This window comes from Rattus norvegicus, chromosome 16, assembly GCF_021556685.1.
Source record: "Rattus norvegicus strain SHRSP/BbbUtx chromosome 16, alternate assembly SHRSP_T2T, whole genome shotgun sequence".
NCBI classification, from domain to species: Eukaryota; Metazoa; Chordata; class Mammalia; order Rodentia; family Muridae; genus Rattus; species Rattus norvegicus.
The window spans coordinates 39,511,561-39,527,244 of record NC_141549.1 but is presented as its reverse complement, the minus strand read 5'-3'; the positions used below and the strand labels follow the sequence as shown (position 1 = coordinate 39,527,244).

General features: G+C 36.5%; 1 protein-coding gene and 1 pseudogene; one reads left to right on the top strand and one right to left on the bottom strand.

The window, feature by feature from the left end:
- Erich1 (glutamate-rich 1) overlaps nt 1-15,684 on the bottom strand; it is a gene marked incomplete at its 5' end in the record, with an annotated part of 52,793,804 nt that overhangs the window by 44,137,119 nt on the left and 8,641,001 nt on the right.
- Nucleotides 15,012-15,617, top strand: Pebp1-ps1 (phosphatidylethanolamine binding protein 1, pseudogene 1; annotated as a pseudogene).

The window sequence follows — 15,684 nt, the reverse complement described above, 5'->3', positions numbered from 1 at the left end:
GGGACATGCGGCTCAGTCTCCATGTTGGTCCCCTAACAACTGGAATGGGAGCTGACCTCAAAGCTGTTGCATGACTGTAGAGTCCATTCCCTAACAAGGCAGCCTTGTCTGGCCTCGGTAGAAGAGGTTATACCTCACATAATCCTACAAAGACCTGATGTGCCAGGGGTTGGGTGTGGATACTCAATGAGACCCCACCCTCTCAGAGAAGGGGAGGTGTGATGAGAAGAAGGAAGGACTTTGTTGAGGGGGGAACAGAACAGGGTTGCATTTGGGATGTAAATTTTTTTAAAAGGGTGACCAATAGAGACGTGGATGCTTGAGCCAACCATCAGACTGAACACTGGGACCCCAATGGCGTAGTTAGGGGAAGGACTGAAGGAGCTGAAAGGGATTGCAACCCCATAGGAAGAACAACAATATCAACCAACCAGACCCTCCCCCGCAAGCTCCCAAGGACTAAGTTATCCAACAAAGAGTGCACATGGAGGGACCCATGGCTCCAGCTGCATATGTAGCAGAGGATGGTCTTATCTGGCATCACTGGGAATAGAGGCCCTTTGTCCTAGGGGAACGCTAGAGTGGTGAGACGTGAGAGGGTGTGTGGGGGGAACACCCTCATAGAAGCAGGAGAGAGGGGGTAGGATGTTTGAGGAGGGAAAACCAGGAAGGGGAATAACATTTGAAATGCAAATAAATAAAATAACATATATTTTTAAAAAATTAGAAAAGTCTCTCTCTTCTCTGTGTGTGTGTGTGTGTGTGTATGTGTGTGTGTGTGTAATGTGTTTGCACCCTTAGAGCTAGATAATCATTAATTTGCTGCAACTCATACAACATCTATCCCAGGTAGAATGCAGACTATCTTGATAAGCTAATATTTCATCTATTTTAGAAATAATTTGAATAGCACAAAGATAGAACATCTACAACGCAAGGTGACAGGTCAAAGACACAAATGCAAACACACCAAATATCTCTCACCTTCAGAGGAAAGTGAAAAAGAAAAATGAAGTACAAAACATTCATATATGTCCCAGGAAACTGTTCCAAAGTTTAAAAAAAATCACACAATCTATAAACGCTAAATTCAGGCATTTATAATCAATATTTGTGGTTTAGATCAATGAGAAGGCTATAAAAGCAAGTGACTTTCATTATTTCCAACGGCCTCTGTGGAAAGAAACTGAATCCATTTTACTTAGGTTCCCCTGTAGGCATCAATGATAATTCAGGCTATATGTGTTGCTCTATTTTTCAGTTTTACTCTTGACAGTGGGAACTTACACACAGGACATTCCCAATGTGTACCATTTTTTTTCTGAAAGAATTTTAGATACGTTGAAAAATTCTTACTATTTTGCAAAAAATAGAAAAAACCAGCCACATGGTCATTAAATTTTTCTATGGCATTTAAACTTAATATGACTAAGACGTGGTTATAAAATAAAATAACACTCCATATCGGGAAAGCTTTTAAAAAGCTGAATGAACCTTTTTATTCTACATGCATCAGACTCTTAATGGCTTTTCAACAGTTTGGGCCATTTGGTGAAATTGCCGCAGCTGCTTCGCATTAGCCCGGAGGTTTTGTTATAAAAGCTCATGTACAAGTTGCTAAGTCAAACTCCATAGCCTGACGTCGACTCTGTTATTTATTCCGTGTGGGTCTCGGGGCTTGTTTTGTTTTTTATTTAGTGAAGACTTTCCAGAAATGTTCTAAAGTACAAACAAAAAGAAATGTATGTTATGTTCTTCCCATGAAACTACCCAAAGAGATCAATTATTTACTATGTGTCTAATCACAGCTGGCAATAGGCCTATTAAAATATTAAGATATGTCCCAAGAACTTCTGAAAAACAGCTTGTCATTTATCTGAAGTGGAAGAAACAAGGAAAACACCCCAGAGTAAGCACATTGTTTTGTGAAAGAGAAGAAATTGTATTGACTGTAGCTTTTCTATTTAACCTCAGAAATTTTATTTTAAAAGCAAACAAAAAACTAGTTTTATTAGTTACTACACAGAATATGCCTTTGAAGTGGGCATCTAGTAACTATACGAAGGACCCTTAATATGTAGAAATTGTGAGGAAACCCTCACTACAATTTTGTGGGCCATATAGGATTTTTATTCAAAGCCCAGGAAAACCTTTACAATGGCTTAAAACAGGCTTAATAAAACCAACAAGGTCTTGTTATTTCTTTGTGTAGAAAAATCTCCCCACTTAACCTAGATTTAAATTTAAATCACTTCGATTATTGGAAAAATTAATAAATCTTTTTTTTTAGTAATGTTTCTAAATCCTAAGATTTGTCCTTGAAAAATAAACTTGCGGCTTTAAAATGTTATTAAAATAAAAGGCTTGAATGATTCTTAAGGAAGTAGAAATTTGTTGGAATCTGTGTGTTTCAAGGATGAAGAAGCATGGTGAACAGTGATCGGATAATCGTACAATAGCTGAATGGATGTGTTTTCCCAGGATAATTTAGATCACTGACTCACATTGACAATAACTAAATTTAAGTACCTGATTTCAACTCTGTATTTACGCACGCACGCGCACACACACACACACACACACACACACACACACACACACACTGAGAGAGAGGAAGGGAGGGAGGGAGACAGAGAGAGGGAGAAGGAAAAAAGAGAAACCTATGGACCAATTTTTTTTTATAATTGTTAAGAGATTTACAATTTGAGATTACATATTTCATCTGTGAATCTCACTAATGTTTTCTAGCAATGACTATTTTATAATGCTCACTAAAATGAAAAAATAATTTGTTATTTGGGTAATATCATGGTTAATATTGATTATCAGCTATACAGGATCCTGAATCATTTAGGAGACAAATCTCTGGGCATAGTGTGAAGGATTATATATATTAGGTTTATTGCAGTAGAAAGACCCACCCCGATTGTTGCCCTTAACATTCCTTGGGCTTGGGTACTAGACTGAATAAAAGGGGAAAGGCATGCTAAGCACTAATATTCATGCCTTCTGCTTCCTAACTAATGATGAGATGTGACCAGATGCTTCAAGCTCCTGCCACTGTGATGTCTCTACCATGATGGACTATAACTTCAAACTGTAAGCTAAAAATAAACTTCTTTCTTTAAATTACTTTGGTCAGGTTATTTAGTCACAGTGATAAAAAATAAATTACAATTTGTATTTGTAGTACAGAATCTGAAGTGTATGCTACTCACAATCTTGCTGAAAACCCAGAAAAGAAAGAGGTGAATGGACAGAGGTTGACTCAGGGATAGACCTGAAGAAGTGATTAGTGTGATCTCCTCATCTCAAATATCTGTCTTCAAGGGTTTTTGGAGTGTAAAGGACTTTTTATAAGACATAGATGGCTACAGGGAGACAGTGAGCAAGAACTCTCTGGGTATTGTAAGGTTTTCTCTTCCAAAAGCTCCCCACTTCAGTTTGAAGTTGATCTGAACTTCAGATATCCTGATATCAGCACCTTCATTTGCTTTTTAGGCAAATCTGTTCATATAAATGTCTGGAGATAAGGGACCAATTAAAGAGAACATACTATAAGCCAAAATATGCAACAAATGGGTGATAGAACCCGTAGAGACCACGTCCAGTAGATAGGCACGGCCCCCAGTTGAGGGATGAGCCACCCACCCATCTCAAAATTGTTAACACAGAAACGTTCTTGTCCAAAGGAAAGACAGATAAAATATGGAAGAGAGATTGAAGCAAAGGCCATCCAGAGACCGCCCCACCTACGGATCCATCCCATCTTCAGGCACTAAATCCAGACTCTATTGCTGATGCTAAGAAGAGCTTGCTGGCAGGAGCCTGGTATGGCTGTTCCCTGAGAGTTTCTGTCAGCACCAAACTAAGACAGATGCAGATACAGCCAACCATCGGACTGAGCCTGGGGACCCCAGTGGAAGAACGAGGGGAAGGACTGAAAGAGCTGAAGGGGATTGAAACCCCATAGGAAGAACAATACCAACTAACTGAACCACCCAGAGCTCCCAGAGACTAAACCTCCAGCCAAAAAGTATACATGGAGGAATCCGTGGCTGCAGATACATATGTTTCATAGGATGGCCTGGTTTGACATCAAACAAGGAGGAGGGAGGGGAGGCCCTTGATCTTGTGGAGGTTTGATGCCCCAGCTTAGGGGAATGCTAGAGGGGTGAGGTAGGAGTGGGTGAGTGGGTGGAGAAGCACCCTCATGGAGGCAAAGGGGAAGGGAGAGAGGGAAGATAAGATAACAGTTTGGGTATGGGGTAAACACAAAGGGGCATATCATTTGAAATGTAAATGGATAAAATGATTAATAAAAAATGGAAGAAGAGAATGGAAAAGAAAGGAAAAGAAGGCGATGGATGGAAGCAGAGAAGAAGGGAGAGATACTACTTTTCAAAGGTTCTTTTTAGAGGTTCCCTACAGATGTTGATGTAGAAAGCCACAGGAGCTTACAGCTTTCTATATATCTATAGGATTGCTTAAAATTTCCCACACTTGAATTTTATTACATATTAAAATCCAATTTTCATAGCATCATTATAAAAATGGATTCAACATTCTGTTTTCCTTAAGATTTATACATAATTGTCAAGGAAAAGCAATACATAAGTAAAATTCATAATTCCTTAAAACAAAACTTCAAAAGAGCTTTTATTTTGGACATCTGCTATTTTAAGTCTAAATAGTATAACCGTATTTTTTAAAAAAGGTCCCCAAAATCACATGCATTTGGTTTTTCACTGTTATTAGACAAAATATTCTCTGGAATTTTTGAATGGAAGACTTGAGTGGAAATATTTTGCAATTAAACATTTTAAAGTTTGACACTTTTAAACTCCAAGGTATTGGTTGTGTAGCTTTCTTCCAAACTGAAGCATTCCCTCCTGAAGAAAGAAAAGAGTCTTCTAAAACTCGGAAAGTAAATAAAACTGGCAAGTCTCAGAAAGCTCCTGAAAGTTACAAAATTCACAAAGCCCCTTGCAAACTTTTATCAACAGTAATTATTTCCATGAGAAAAGGAGGGTTTCCTTTGGGTTAATCCAAGCTTCCTGCAGTTGTACCTGGAACTCAGAGATGAAGTTGATCATATATGCTCAAGTAACTACTCAACTATTCTTCTGTAAATAACCTCAATAAACTCAATGCATCGAGCTAGACTTGGGGGAGAATTTGTGGTCTGTACTCAGTTCTTTATCTGGCGTGAATAGATATTTATGCATGTCTTTCAAAGAAAACTCAGACACAGTCCATATTAGAGCTCTTTGGGTAAATAAAAATCAACTCTATATATTCACATACATGGAAAGTGGTTTATTATGAAAAATTAGTCCATGAGTTTATAGAGGATGAGAAGGCCTTAAAACATGAGTGACAAAATTTTAGCTCAAGGACCTACAGACTATGATTAGCAATGTAAAGTTAGAAGGCAGAAAAGGACTGATGAACACCTCAAACAGAGGTCAGATTTGCCTTTCATTCATCTATTTGATCACTTTGTATCCTCAACAGATGAGCAGAAAGCTCATGGGAAGATCAGGTCTTTCATGCAGTTCACCAATGGCATTGCTGTTGCTTCTACAAACAGCCTTCCCAGGTCCACCCAGAAATGACACGGGAAACTTGCAATTATTTAGTCGTGTTTTAGCCACGCCAAGTTAACATACTACTATCAACCATTGCTCTGGATTGATTCTAATTTGCATTTTTATATTTGCAAGGGCAGTGTTATAGGCTTGGCATGTTTGCAAGTAGAAAAATTACTACATAAAAAAAATGACCATAGGCTGCTTTCTAGGATCTTATACTTTTAAAAATTCAGAATATATATAACCTTTATATACATAATGGAGTGCAATTTTATATTTAAACATATTGATATGAATCTAAGAATGTAGGGGAAAATTCAAGAGTACAGTGGCTTGGAAAGCAGAGGAAGTGAGATGTGTCATACGGATTATCCTTTTTAACCAGAGTAATTTTATTTTTCTGTATTTAAGTGCACTAAGGACAAACTGTATTATCAGTTTACCCCTTATTTTTACTGGCTGTACTTATTGAACCAATTAGGTTATAATAAACACTTGTAAATTCTCTGAGTAAAAACTAAAATATTTTGGAATTATCTAAAGCAAAATGTGACTATGTAGTAATATTTTGAATCAAGACCCCAAAATAAAAATACAAAAACAAAACACCCTCTAAATTCCATTATCCTGACTGTTAAGAACATGAGGTTTCTTGGCACATTTCAATCAAAAGTAACTAATAGAGTAAAATCATTGACAATGTATGCTAAATGATGATTTAAAAAGAATTTTAATGATAATCAAAATCTAATCAATCATAGAAAGTTTGTCTTTATAAGCAATTAAAATCTATTTAACCCTATAAAAGCTCAATTTATAGCATTTGGCAAGTCTAGTGCTTCTTTTTTTTTACAAATATATTTAATAACTAGTCCTTGTGATAATGAGAAACAGTTTGTACTTCCAGATGTTGTTAAACATGTAGAAGCCAGCACATTTCAGTATTTGTGAAATCACTTTTTGGACTGATAAAAGTCTTTCTATTTTTCAATTCACTTTATATTCCTTTAAACACTGGATTGCGGTGTTGAATGATCATTTCTTGTCATTTATTAAGAAAATTCAGAAGTACAAAGAGAAAATCTTTGCTTCAATGTGAATAGGTTTGCATTATCAAATCATTCTTTGGCGGTAAATATAAAAGGAGACAATATGAGGCAACCACTATAAGTATTCATCTTGTGTCAGAAAAGAAACCATTCGATTTGAAAAATAAATTATGACTCACGTAATAAAATGTGACATTTTCTATCACATTATAATTTCATGTTTTTCTAAGACCAAGAAAATGTAGTTCTTGTGTAATTTATGTTAGCAGAAAACCACTGAGCCATTTAAATAATTTTATTATAAAATGCACAATGTAAATTATATGATATACTTACTTATACATGTAAAGATGTTTTAAGTACACAGATCATATATATTGCACAAGATACATATATTACACAACTTAAAGAAAATAATTGTTTCCAGCACTCTTGTGTCCTTCAAGGTCAGGAACTCACAGAGAGAACCATTACCACACACTGACTAATTTTGCCTTATCAAATTTCATATAAATGGAATCAGATAGTACACAGTCTTCATACTTCACTTCATTTTTTTAAAGTGACAATTCTGTGATCTTTAATGTATTCACAAATACAACCATAACTACAGTCTAGTTTCAAAACATGCGTATCACTCCCAAAAGAACTCTGCATCCCTAAGCACTCATTGCCCAAGGTCATCTCCTTCACTCAGGCACAGGTAACTTCTAGTGTGCCTTCTCACAATAGAATTGGATATCGTAGACATTTCGTTTCATTTAAATACTATAATATAAATACTTCTCTGGACAATTTCTTCAACTTTACATATTATTTTACAAGTTTCATCCACGTTGAAACACATAATCGCACTCCCTTTCTTTATATGTCCAAATAGTATGCCAGTATATGGATATATTCCACTCTCTCTGTGTGTGCACCCGGCTGTTAATGGGCATTCAGCTTTATACTTGGAGCTATTACAATTAACGTGGCAGTAAATATTAGTGCACATTCTTTTATAAAGATTCATTGTTTCAGGTTTTCTCCCTAGAGTGGAATATCTACAGGTAGGACTGTCAGAGAAAAAATGGTAAGTTTGCGTTTACTTTTACAAGAATTGCCAATCTGTTTACATAAGTTTTGTTTCTGTTTCATATTTTAGCTAACAATGAATGAGCATATCAATTTCTCATTGTTCCCAGCACCAGTTATTGCCTTCTAGTGAGTGGCTTTGGCTTCATTTCTCAATAACTAATGACTTTGATTGGCATCTATCCAACAACTAATAAATTTAATGATTTTTGAACACCTTTCAGGATGTTGGTCATTTTATATCTTCCTTACTGATGTGTCCATTAAATTCTCTTTCATTTTTACTTGCTTAACTCAATGTCACCAAGAATTACTCAGATTAGTTTCTAAGAGTTTCCTGATTTTAGCTTTTATGTTTGGATTCCTGTACAACGTGGTAAAGGCAAAGGTACAGCTTCATTTTTGATTGCATATATTTACTTGATATTCATGTATATAATATATGCCTTTACCCACTGAGCCATTTTATATGCATATATTTACTTGATATTCATGTATATAATATATGCCTTTACCCACTGAGCCATTTTATATGCATATGTTTACTTGATATTATATATATAATATACGCCTGTACCCACTGAGCCATTTTATATGCATATGTTTACTTGATATTATATATATAATATACGCCTTTACCCACTGAGCCATTTTATATGCATATGTTTACTTGATATTATATATATAATACATGCCTTTACCCACTGAGCCATTTTATAGGCATGAATTTACTTGATATTATATATATAATATATGCTTTTACCCACTGAGCCATTTTATATGCATGAATTTACTTGATATTCATATATATAATATATGCCTTTACCCATTGAGCCATTTTACCATCCCTGATTTCAAATTTTGACATTTCCCAGGAAATAAACAAATAATACTCTTCAGCAGAGGTGTATATCACAGAGCCCACAAAGGATAGCTAGGTCTGCAGCTCAAAACAAAACTGTAATGTCATTTAAAACATTTTGAAATTTTTGTCTTATTGTTATATTCGCAACTTAATAGAGCAGTCTCGGATGTGAAGTTTGTAAATGGCATCATATCTCAGTGCTTCAAAAATAGACATATAAATATGTTTTTCCCTTGTTATCTATAAGCAAGACTGTTTTATGATGGTGTCTACTCCTTCTAGTGTGTTATTAGACAAGTACAAACAATCAAATGAGACTTGGTGTAGAAAGCTACAAGGTCCCGCACCCCGGGGATGGTGTCGGTTTCCGCCTTTCGCTCCTTGTGAAAAACAAGTCTGGTTTTCGCCATCCACTCATTGAGAAAAACAAGTCCGGTTTCCGTCTTCTGCTCAATGAGAAAAACAAGTCATTGAGAAAAACAAGTCCTTATTTGGCTGTTCCTGCTTGGCCTGGTTGCTTCCGCATAGTACAACCTATCCGCTGTCCCCACGTGGCTTGCTAGGATTGGCTAGTGCTAGCTATTTAAGTGTGGTGTAGGGATTTCCCGGGGTTTTTTTTAGAAGATTGTATCAAGGTTCCTGAGTAAAGCTGCTTGAAGAAGATCTTCGCTGGTCGTGTCTTCCTTGCCGGTCGAGGTTGGGCGCGACAACTTGGGAGAACTTAAACCTTGCTTTCTATCTTTCCTTTCAATTACTTTTCAAAATTTAATTTGTTTCTTATCTATTACTACTTTTTCATTTATTAGGATTATTTGTGTGGTAGGGTATATTTGCATGTGTATTCGTGTGGAGGCCATAGGTCAACACTGAGTAGTCTTCTTCAGTTACTATTTTATTTTTTAAATTACTTTTATTTTATGTGCGAGTGTTTTGTCTACAAGTATGTCTGTACACACAGGTATTAAGTGCCAGAAGAGGGGTGTTGAATGAACTGGAACTAACATATACATCATTGTGAACCACCATATGAGGGCTGAGAACCAAATCAAGGTCCTCTGGCATCATATCTCAGTGTTTCAAAAATAGACATAAATATGTTTTTCCCTTGTTATCTATAAGCAAGACTGTAGAGTATAGCAAATACTCTATAACTAATAATCCATTCCTCCATTCTCTCGACCATATTTTTTAAGGAAATGTCTCTTATTGAACCTGAAGCTTATTGACTCAAGTAGATTGGCTAGCCATCAAGACCCAGGGATCCACCACCACCACCACCCCCATTTTGATTCCCAGTCCTGACATTACAGGTACACACCATGGCACCCAGTTTTGTATATGACTGATGAGACTATAGCTCCTTATGCTTGTCTGGAAAAATCTACCCACCCACTGTTATTAATTTTTAATTTTTTAAATCTTACCATTACTTCTAAGTCTCAAAGAAGATAGAACCCCCACAAGGGAATTATAGATGATGATTTAGCTTTTTCAGTTCATAAACAATCACTTGTTTAAATGAATTGATGAATCATTGCAGTGAAAAATTAGAATACCTATGCAATACTTTAAGTAACAGTGCCCACAGTAAATATGGCAATTTAAAAGTAGGGTGAATAATTGTATGCATTCCTACATGTTGCCTAAATGCAGCCATATGAACAGTTAGTGAAAACCATGTACTTTTTTTCAACTTGATACAAGAACTTGAGAACAGACTCCAAGATTTACAAGGATATATTACTTTGGATTATCTAATTTTATTTAATATAATTATGGGAAATATTTAATATAATTATGTTCCTTGGAAATTGTCAAAGGGAATATACAGAGCTATAATATGGCATGCAACTACTGACTGTTGAAGAAAACACCCAGTCATTAACCACTAGTGCTAACTGAGATTTTTTTTTTTGAGGTTTAAAATAGACTTTAATCTCTGCTGATTGACATCAACAAAGAAAGAACCCACCCCTTCAAACTGTGTAACAATGAGAAAACCAGGGGAGTGGTCAAAGAAAGACCACCTCTCTTATGATTATGGAAGAAATTAATCAACATCTCTGTCTGAGAAAACGAGGTGAGCCTAGATGTACCTTCCCTGGAACTTCCTCCAAACGCTAACAACTAGAATGGTGATGGAGCACACTGTGTAGGAGGCATTCATCCGCCTGACTGCCCATTCTGAATACTCAAGATGTGCAGTTTTTAATTTGAAAAACAAAGCTTTTTATAAATTCAGACAAAAATGAATGTATACTTAAAGTCTATAGAATTTTTAGAACTAGACACTGCTCTGCTTTGAATTTCTCTGAAGTTTATATGGCTTCTATAGCCCATATCTGAAATGCTTTTTAAAAAATTTTAGATTTGAGGTTTCGTTTTGTTTTGTTTCCAGATTTTGGAATATTTGCTTCATACATACCGGGAGACATTTGAGACTGTAATCAAGTCTCAACATGTCATAGCTGGTCTTCGTCAGCTTGGTTTCAAGTTCACAAAACATTTCCTATGAGAAAATAGCACTGTGTAAGATTAGATGACTATTCTGTTCTGCATATAGGTATCATCGTGCCGTTTTATTCTTTATTAATATGGTATACTAGTGATTTCCATGGCATCATCTTTGTATCTTGAAATAAATCCCATCTATATGTTTTTGGAGTCAGTTGCCATTAAGTAGGATTATTTATATTTATTGAGGACAAAGGATTTATTGGTTTCATCCATAGGTTTTGTATTCTTAATTTCATTTTATTTTTACTTTGGTTGTATGTGGAGGTTGTTGTTGATATTGTTGTTGATATTGTTATTTGTTGATTTGTTTTATTACTTTTTCAAGATACGACCATGTTGTATATTGCAGACTGGCCTTAATTCATTAGTAAGTCCATGGTGGCCTTGAATTCATTATCCCCCTGCCTCATCCTTATGAATGCTAAGATTAACGATGCATACCACCACCTTGTTTCTGTTTTATTTTTGCAACTCTAATTTTTACTATTTCTCTACATATTTGGATATGGTCTTTTTTATCTTTCTGCCTGTTAAACTGAACTCTTAAAAGACTGATCAAAGATTTTTTTTTAAACTTAGACATCACAGCTGAGTTTCCCATAAGCGCTAATTTAGCTGCACACCACATTTTTGGGTTTTTTTTTTATATCTCAAGGCATTTTTCAATTCCTCTTATAATTCCTACTTTTGTATGTACTCTTTGTTTCTATTTTTTTATTCATTAGATATGTATCTCATGATTGCAATAGAGGTTTGGGTTTTGGTTGGTTGTTTTGGATTTTGGTGTTTCATCTTCTAGTGCACATACCGGGTATTATCCATTCTGCCATTGATAGACACGTTTTCTCCCCAGCTCTTTTCTATTTTGAATAAATTTGCCATGTCTTGGAAACAGTCTTAGAAGGAAAATTGCTCAATTAGAGCAGGCATAGTCTTGATATAATGACCTGTATGTCCATTATTCTTATGGTAGGATTCAACATTTGGAATTCTAATCAAAATAAGAAGTCAAGGAAGTCCTGTGGCTGAGATATCTGAGAAGGCTTTCCCAAGACACTCTAATTCACTGACTAAGCATTTTGGGGGTTATGAAGACATCGCTTTTGTGTTTAATTATTCTGCTTTAGAGAAAGTATTTGAGAGAAGGATTAATTTTGGAAGCTTTTACTTATTTACTATGCTAAATTTTTAAAATGACCAAATGTCTGAGCACAATAGCTCATGTCTATAGATCAAGCACTAGCAAGGGAAAGTTAGATAGCTCTTTGTGACCTGAGGCCAGCCTGGTCAAATAACCAATTCAAGGTCATTTAATGCTAAATGGTGAGAGTCTGTCTCAAAAGCCAAAATAATCATTCATATGTCCTTGTCATACTCCTCTCTTCAAATCTCAGGGATCTACACAGAAGAGGAGGCAGAAAGATTGTAAGAGCCAAAGGTAGTGATGACTCTAAAGAAACATTGTTTCCAAGACACAACAAAGCTGATGAATATATGTACTGAAGGAGACTATGACAGCTTAAATGAGAAGACCTGCACAAGTTCAAGCTAGACAAATCCACTAGCACAGAGGAAGGGAATTTAAGGTCTTATCTCTAACCAGGAAGCTATTTGCAATTGATACCTACTGAAAGAAGGAAAAGTCTGTTTTCTTCAGTGAAATGACAATGGGTTTATTAACAGCACTCCAGGTCTCATATCCAGGAGTAGTTGGCCAAAACACAATGGATTCTGTGTGTGTGTGTGTGTGTGTGTGTGTGTGTGTGTGTGTGTGTGTATCTGTGTGTCTATGTGTGCGTGAGCAGGTGTGCATGTGCTTGTGTGTGTGTGTGTACACATGTGCATGTGCTTTTCAGTTTGATTTGGTTTAGTCTGGTTTGGGTTTCAGATTTGTTTTTAAGGATGAGAAAGAATATGAAGTGGAATAGTTGATTAGGATGGGATCTAAAAGGGGTTGTGGGAAAGAAAAGAATGTGAAGAAAATATGTTGCATTAATTTTTAATTAAAATATATATTTTAAATAACATACTTTATGCTTTTAGATAAAGATACTAGAGGCAAAAACATCTAAAAAGCTCATATTAGTACACTAAAGTCTCTTTCTCTAGATATTAAAAACTTGTTATAAGATTAACTATAGTAAAAATTATTATGAAAACTTTTACAGATTTTGCTATTCAGTAATACTGCCCCACAATGTCACCTATACAATTAACCATTAAGCAAAAAGATTTTTTGTAGTTTTGCATCTAGAAGTCTTTTACACTTTGAGTTTGCTCCTATTAAATTATTGAATTGAACTGGTGGATATTGTTTTAAATAATGAAAATAACATCAACAAAATCACATATAGGCATGCACACATGTATACATACCATTCGTGTATGGTCCCATTTAAGAAGAGTAATAGGATATTAGACTAATCTATCAATAGATGGAGGGACAGATGGACAGACAGATGGTGGATGAGTAGATGGACTCCGAATGATGTTTTTTGAAAGATGTTGAGATGTCAAAGGCAATAATGCTTCCCAGTAACAAATGTAACAGGTATAAAAGTCTCTCTGCATGAGTCCCTCCTCTCCCTCACAAAGATGTTGCTGGAAACGGATATTTCTAGAAACATTTAGGGAAGTAATGATAATTATACTGTCACAGATTGGTCCAAATTTCCTAATGATTAAATGGTTAACATCATTAATGCTAAAGAAGCTTTTGGCAATTAACTATGTGTTCACCTTTCCTAAAGAATGTTCAGCAACACTTTAACACTTTAGATCAAATTTTCTTGTTTCTCCTCCCCTTCCAAGGAAAATATAAAAATTTGGATTTTTCTTTTATGCCCAGAATGATGTGTGTGTGTGTGTGTGTGTGTGTGTGTGTGTGTACTGTGCTTGTGTTTGTTTTTCCTTGCCACATTTAAGCCTCAACACTTGCTAAGACATGAGGTTAAGTTTGTGCTACTTTTTTTCCAGCTGTAAAAACCTGAAAATTGGGCACAGCTGCGATTCACAAATTATGAAATAGCATGCCTTTGCAAAGCAGGGAAATAGGATCCAAGAATGAAAATTTTAGAGGACTGAAATTGGCACAACTGAAGGAAAGGTTTTTATAAGATGGTCAATCTTTTTTTTTTTTCTTTTTTTCGGAGCTGGGGACCGAACCCAGGGCCTTGTGCTTGCTAGGCAAGCGCTCTACCACTGAGCTAAATCCCCAACCCAGGAAAGGTTTTTAAATATTCAAATGGAAGCATTATTAAGCATAGCTAGTTCAAACACATAGAAACAGTAAATATAGTGTACCTGACCTCTGCATTGGTAGCTGATAAGAGAACAGAAAAATGCAATTAGATCATTCCAGTACCATTCTTTTTTTCTGAGAAAGAGTTTATTTAAAACACTAAAAGAAAGTTATTCCTTTTTCTAGACAAACTAAAGCATAAGGTTTTATGTATGTTGAAAAATAAGAGATGGGGCATAACTCAGTGGTAGGGTATTTTTTAGTGTGCTTAAGATCCTCAGTTCTATGCCTAGTACGAGTCTGTAGGAAAATGAAGATCTCTAACAATGTAGATGCATACGCAAACAAGCTAAGCTACTTCTCGTGATAAGAGAAAGTTGTCTGTTTGGTCAAACTCCGGATTGCTGTTGTGTATTTTTTTTAAGATGGGGATATTCATGATGGTATCATCTTAGATGAAACATTCATTTTTTAAAGTACTGATTTGAAATTTAGCATATTAACATGTTGCTATATGTGCATGTATGTATAAAATAGGTGTGTAGCTATTTATACAATGAAAATAATCATGAAAATATAGAACTAGTATTTGTTTCAAGCCAGAGAAATGATGGATTTGAGAAAAATATCAAGAGTTAAAACAAGGTGTCTCTGTTCTCTCCATGGCCATGGCCGCCGACATCAGCCAGTGGGCTGGGCCGCTGTGCCTACAGGAGGTGGACGAACCGCCCCAGCACGCCCTGAGGGTCGACTACGGTGGAGTGACGGTGGACCAGCTGTGCAAAGTGCTGACGCCCACCCAGGTCATGAATAGACCAAGCAGCATTTCATGGGATGGCCTTGATCCTGGGAAACTCTACACCCTGGTCCTCACAGACCCAGCAGGAAGGATCCCAAATTCAGGGAGTGGCACCACTTCCTGGTGGTCAACATGAAGGGCAACGACATTAGCAGTGGCACTGTCCTCTCCGATTACGTGGGCTCCGGGCCTCCCAGCGGCACAGGTCTGCACCACTACATCTGGCTGGTGTACGAGCAGGAGCAGCCTCTGAGCTGTGACGAGTCCATTCTCAGCAACAAACCTGGAAAAAACCAGGGCAAGTTCAAGGCGGAGACTTTCCGCAAGAAGTACCACCTGGGAGCTCCCGTGGCCAGCACGTGCTACCAGGCAGAGTGGGATGACTGTGCCCAAACTGTACGATCAGCTGGTTGGAAGTAGGGGCGCTGCAGAGCCCGCAGTCCCGGGGACCCCACAGTATAGTCAAGTTGTATAAAGCATGTGCTGTGGGGCACCCCTCCACCCCGCCGTCCTTCCTTCCCACCCTCTCATAGGAAGTTCTC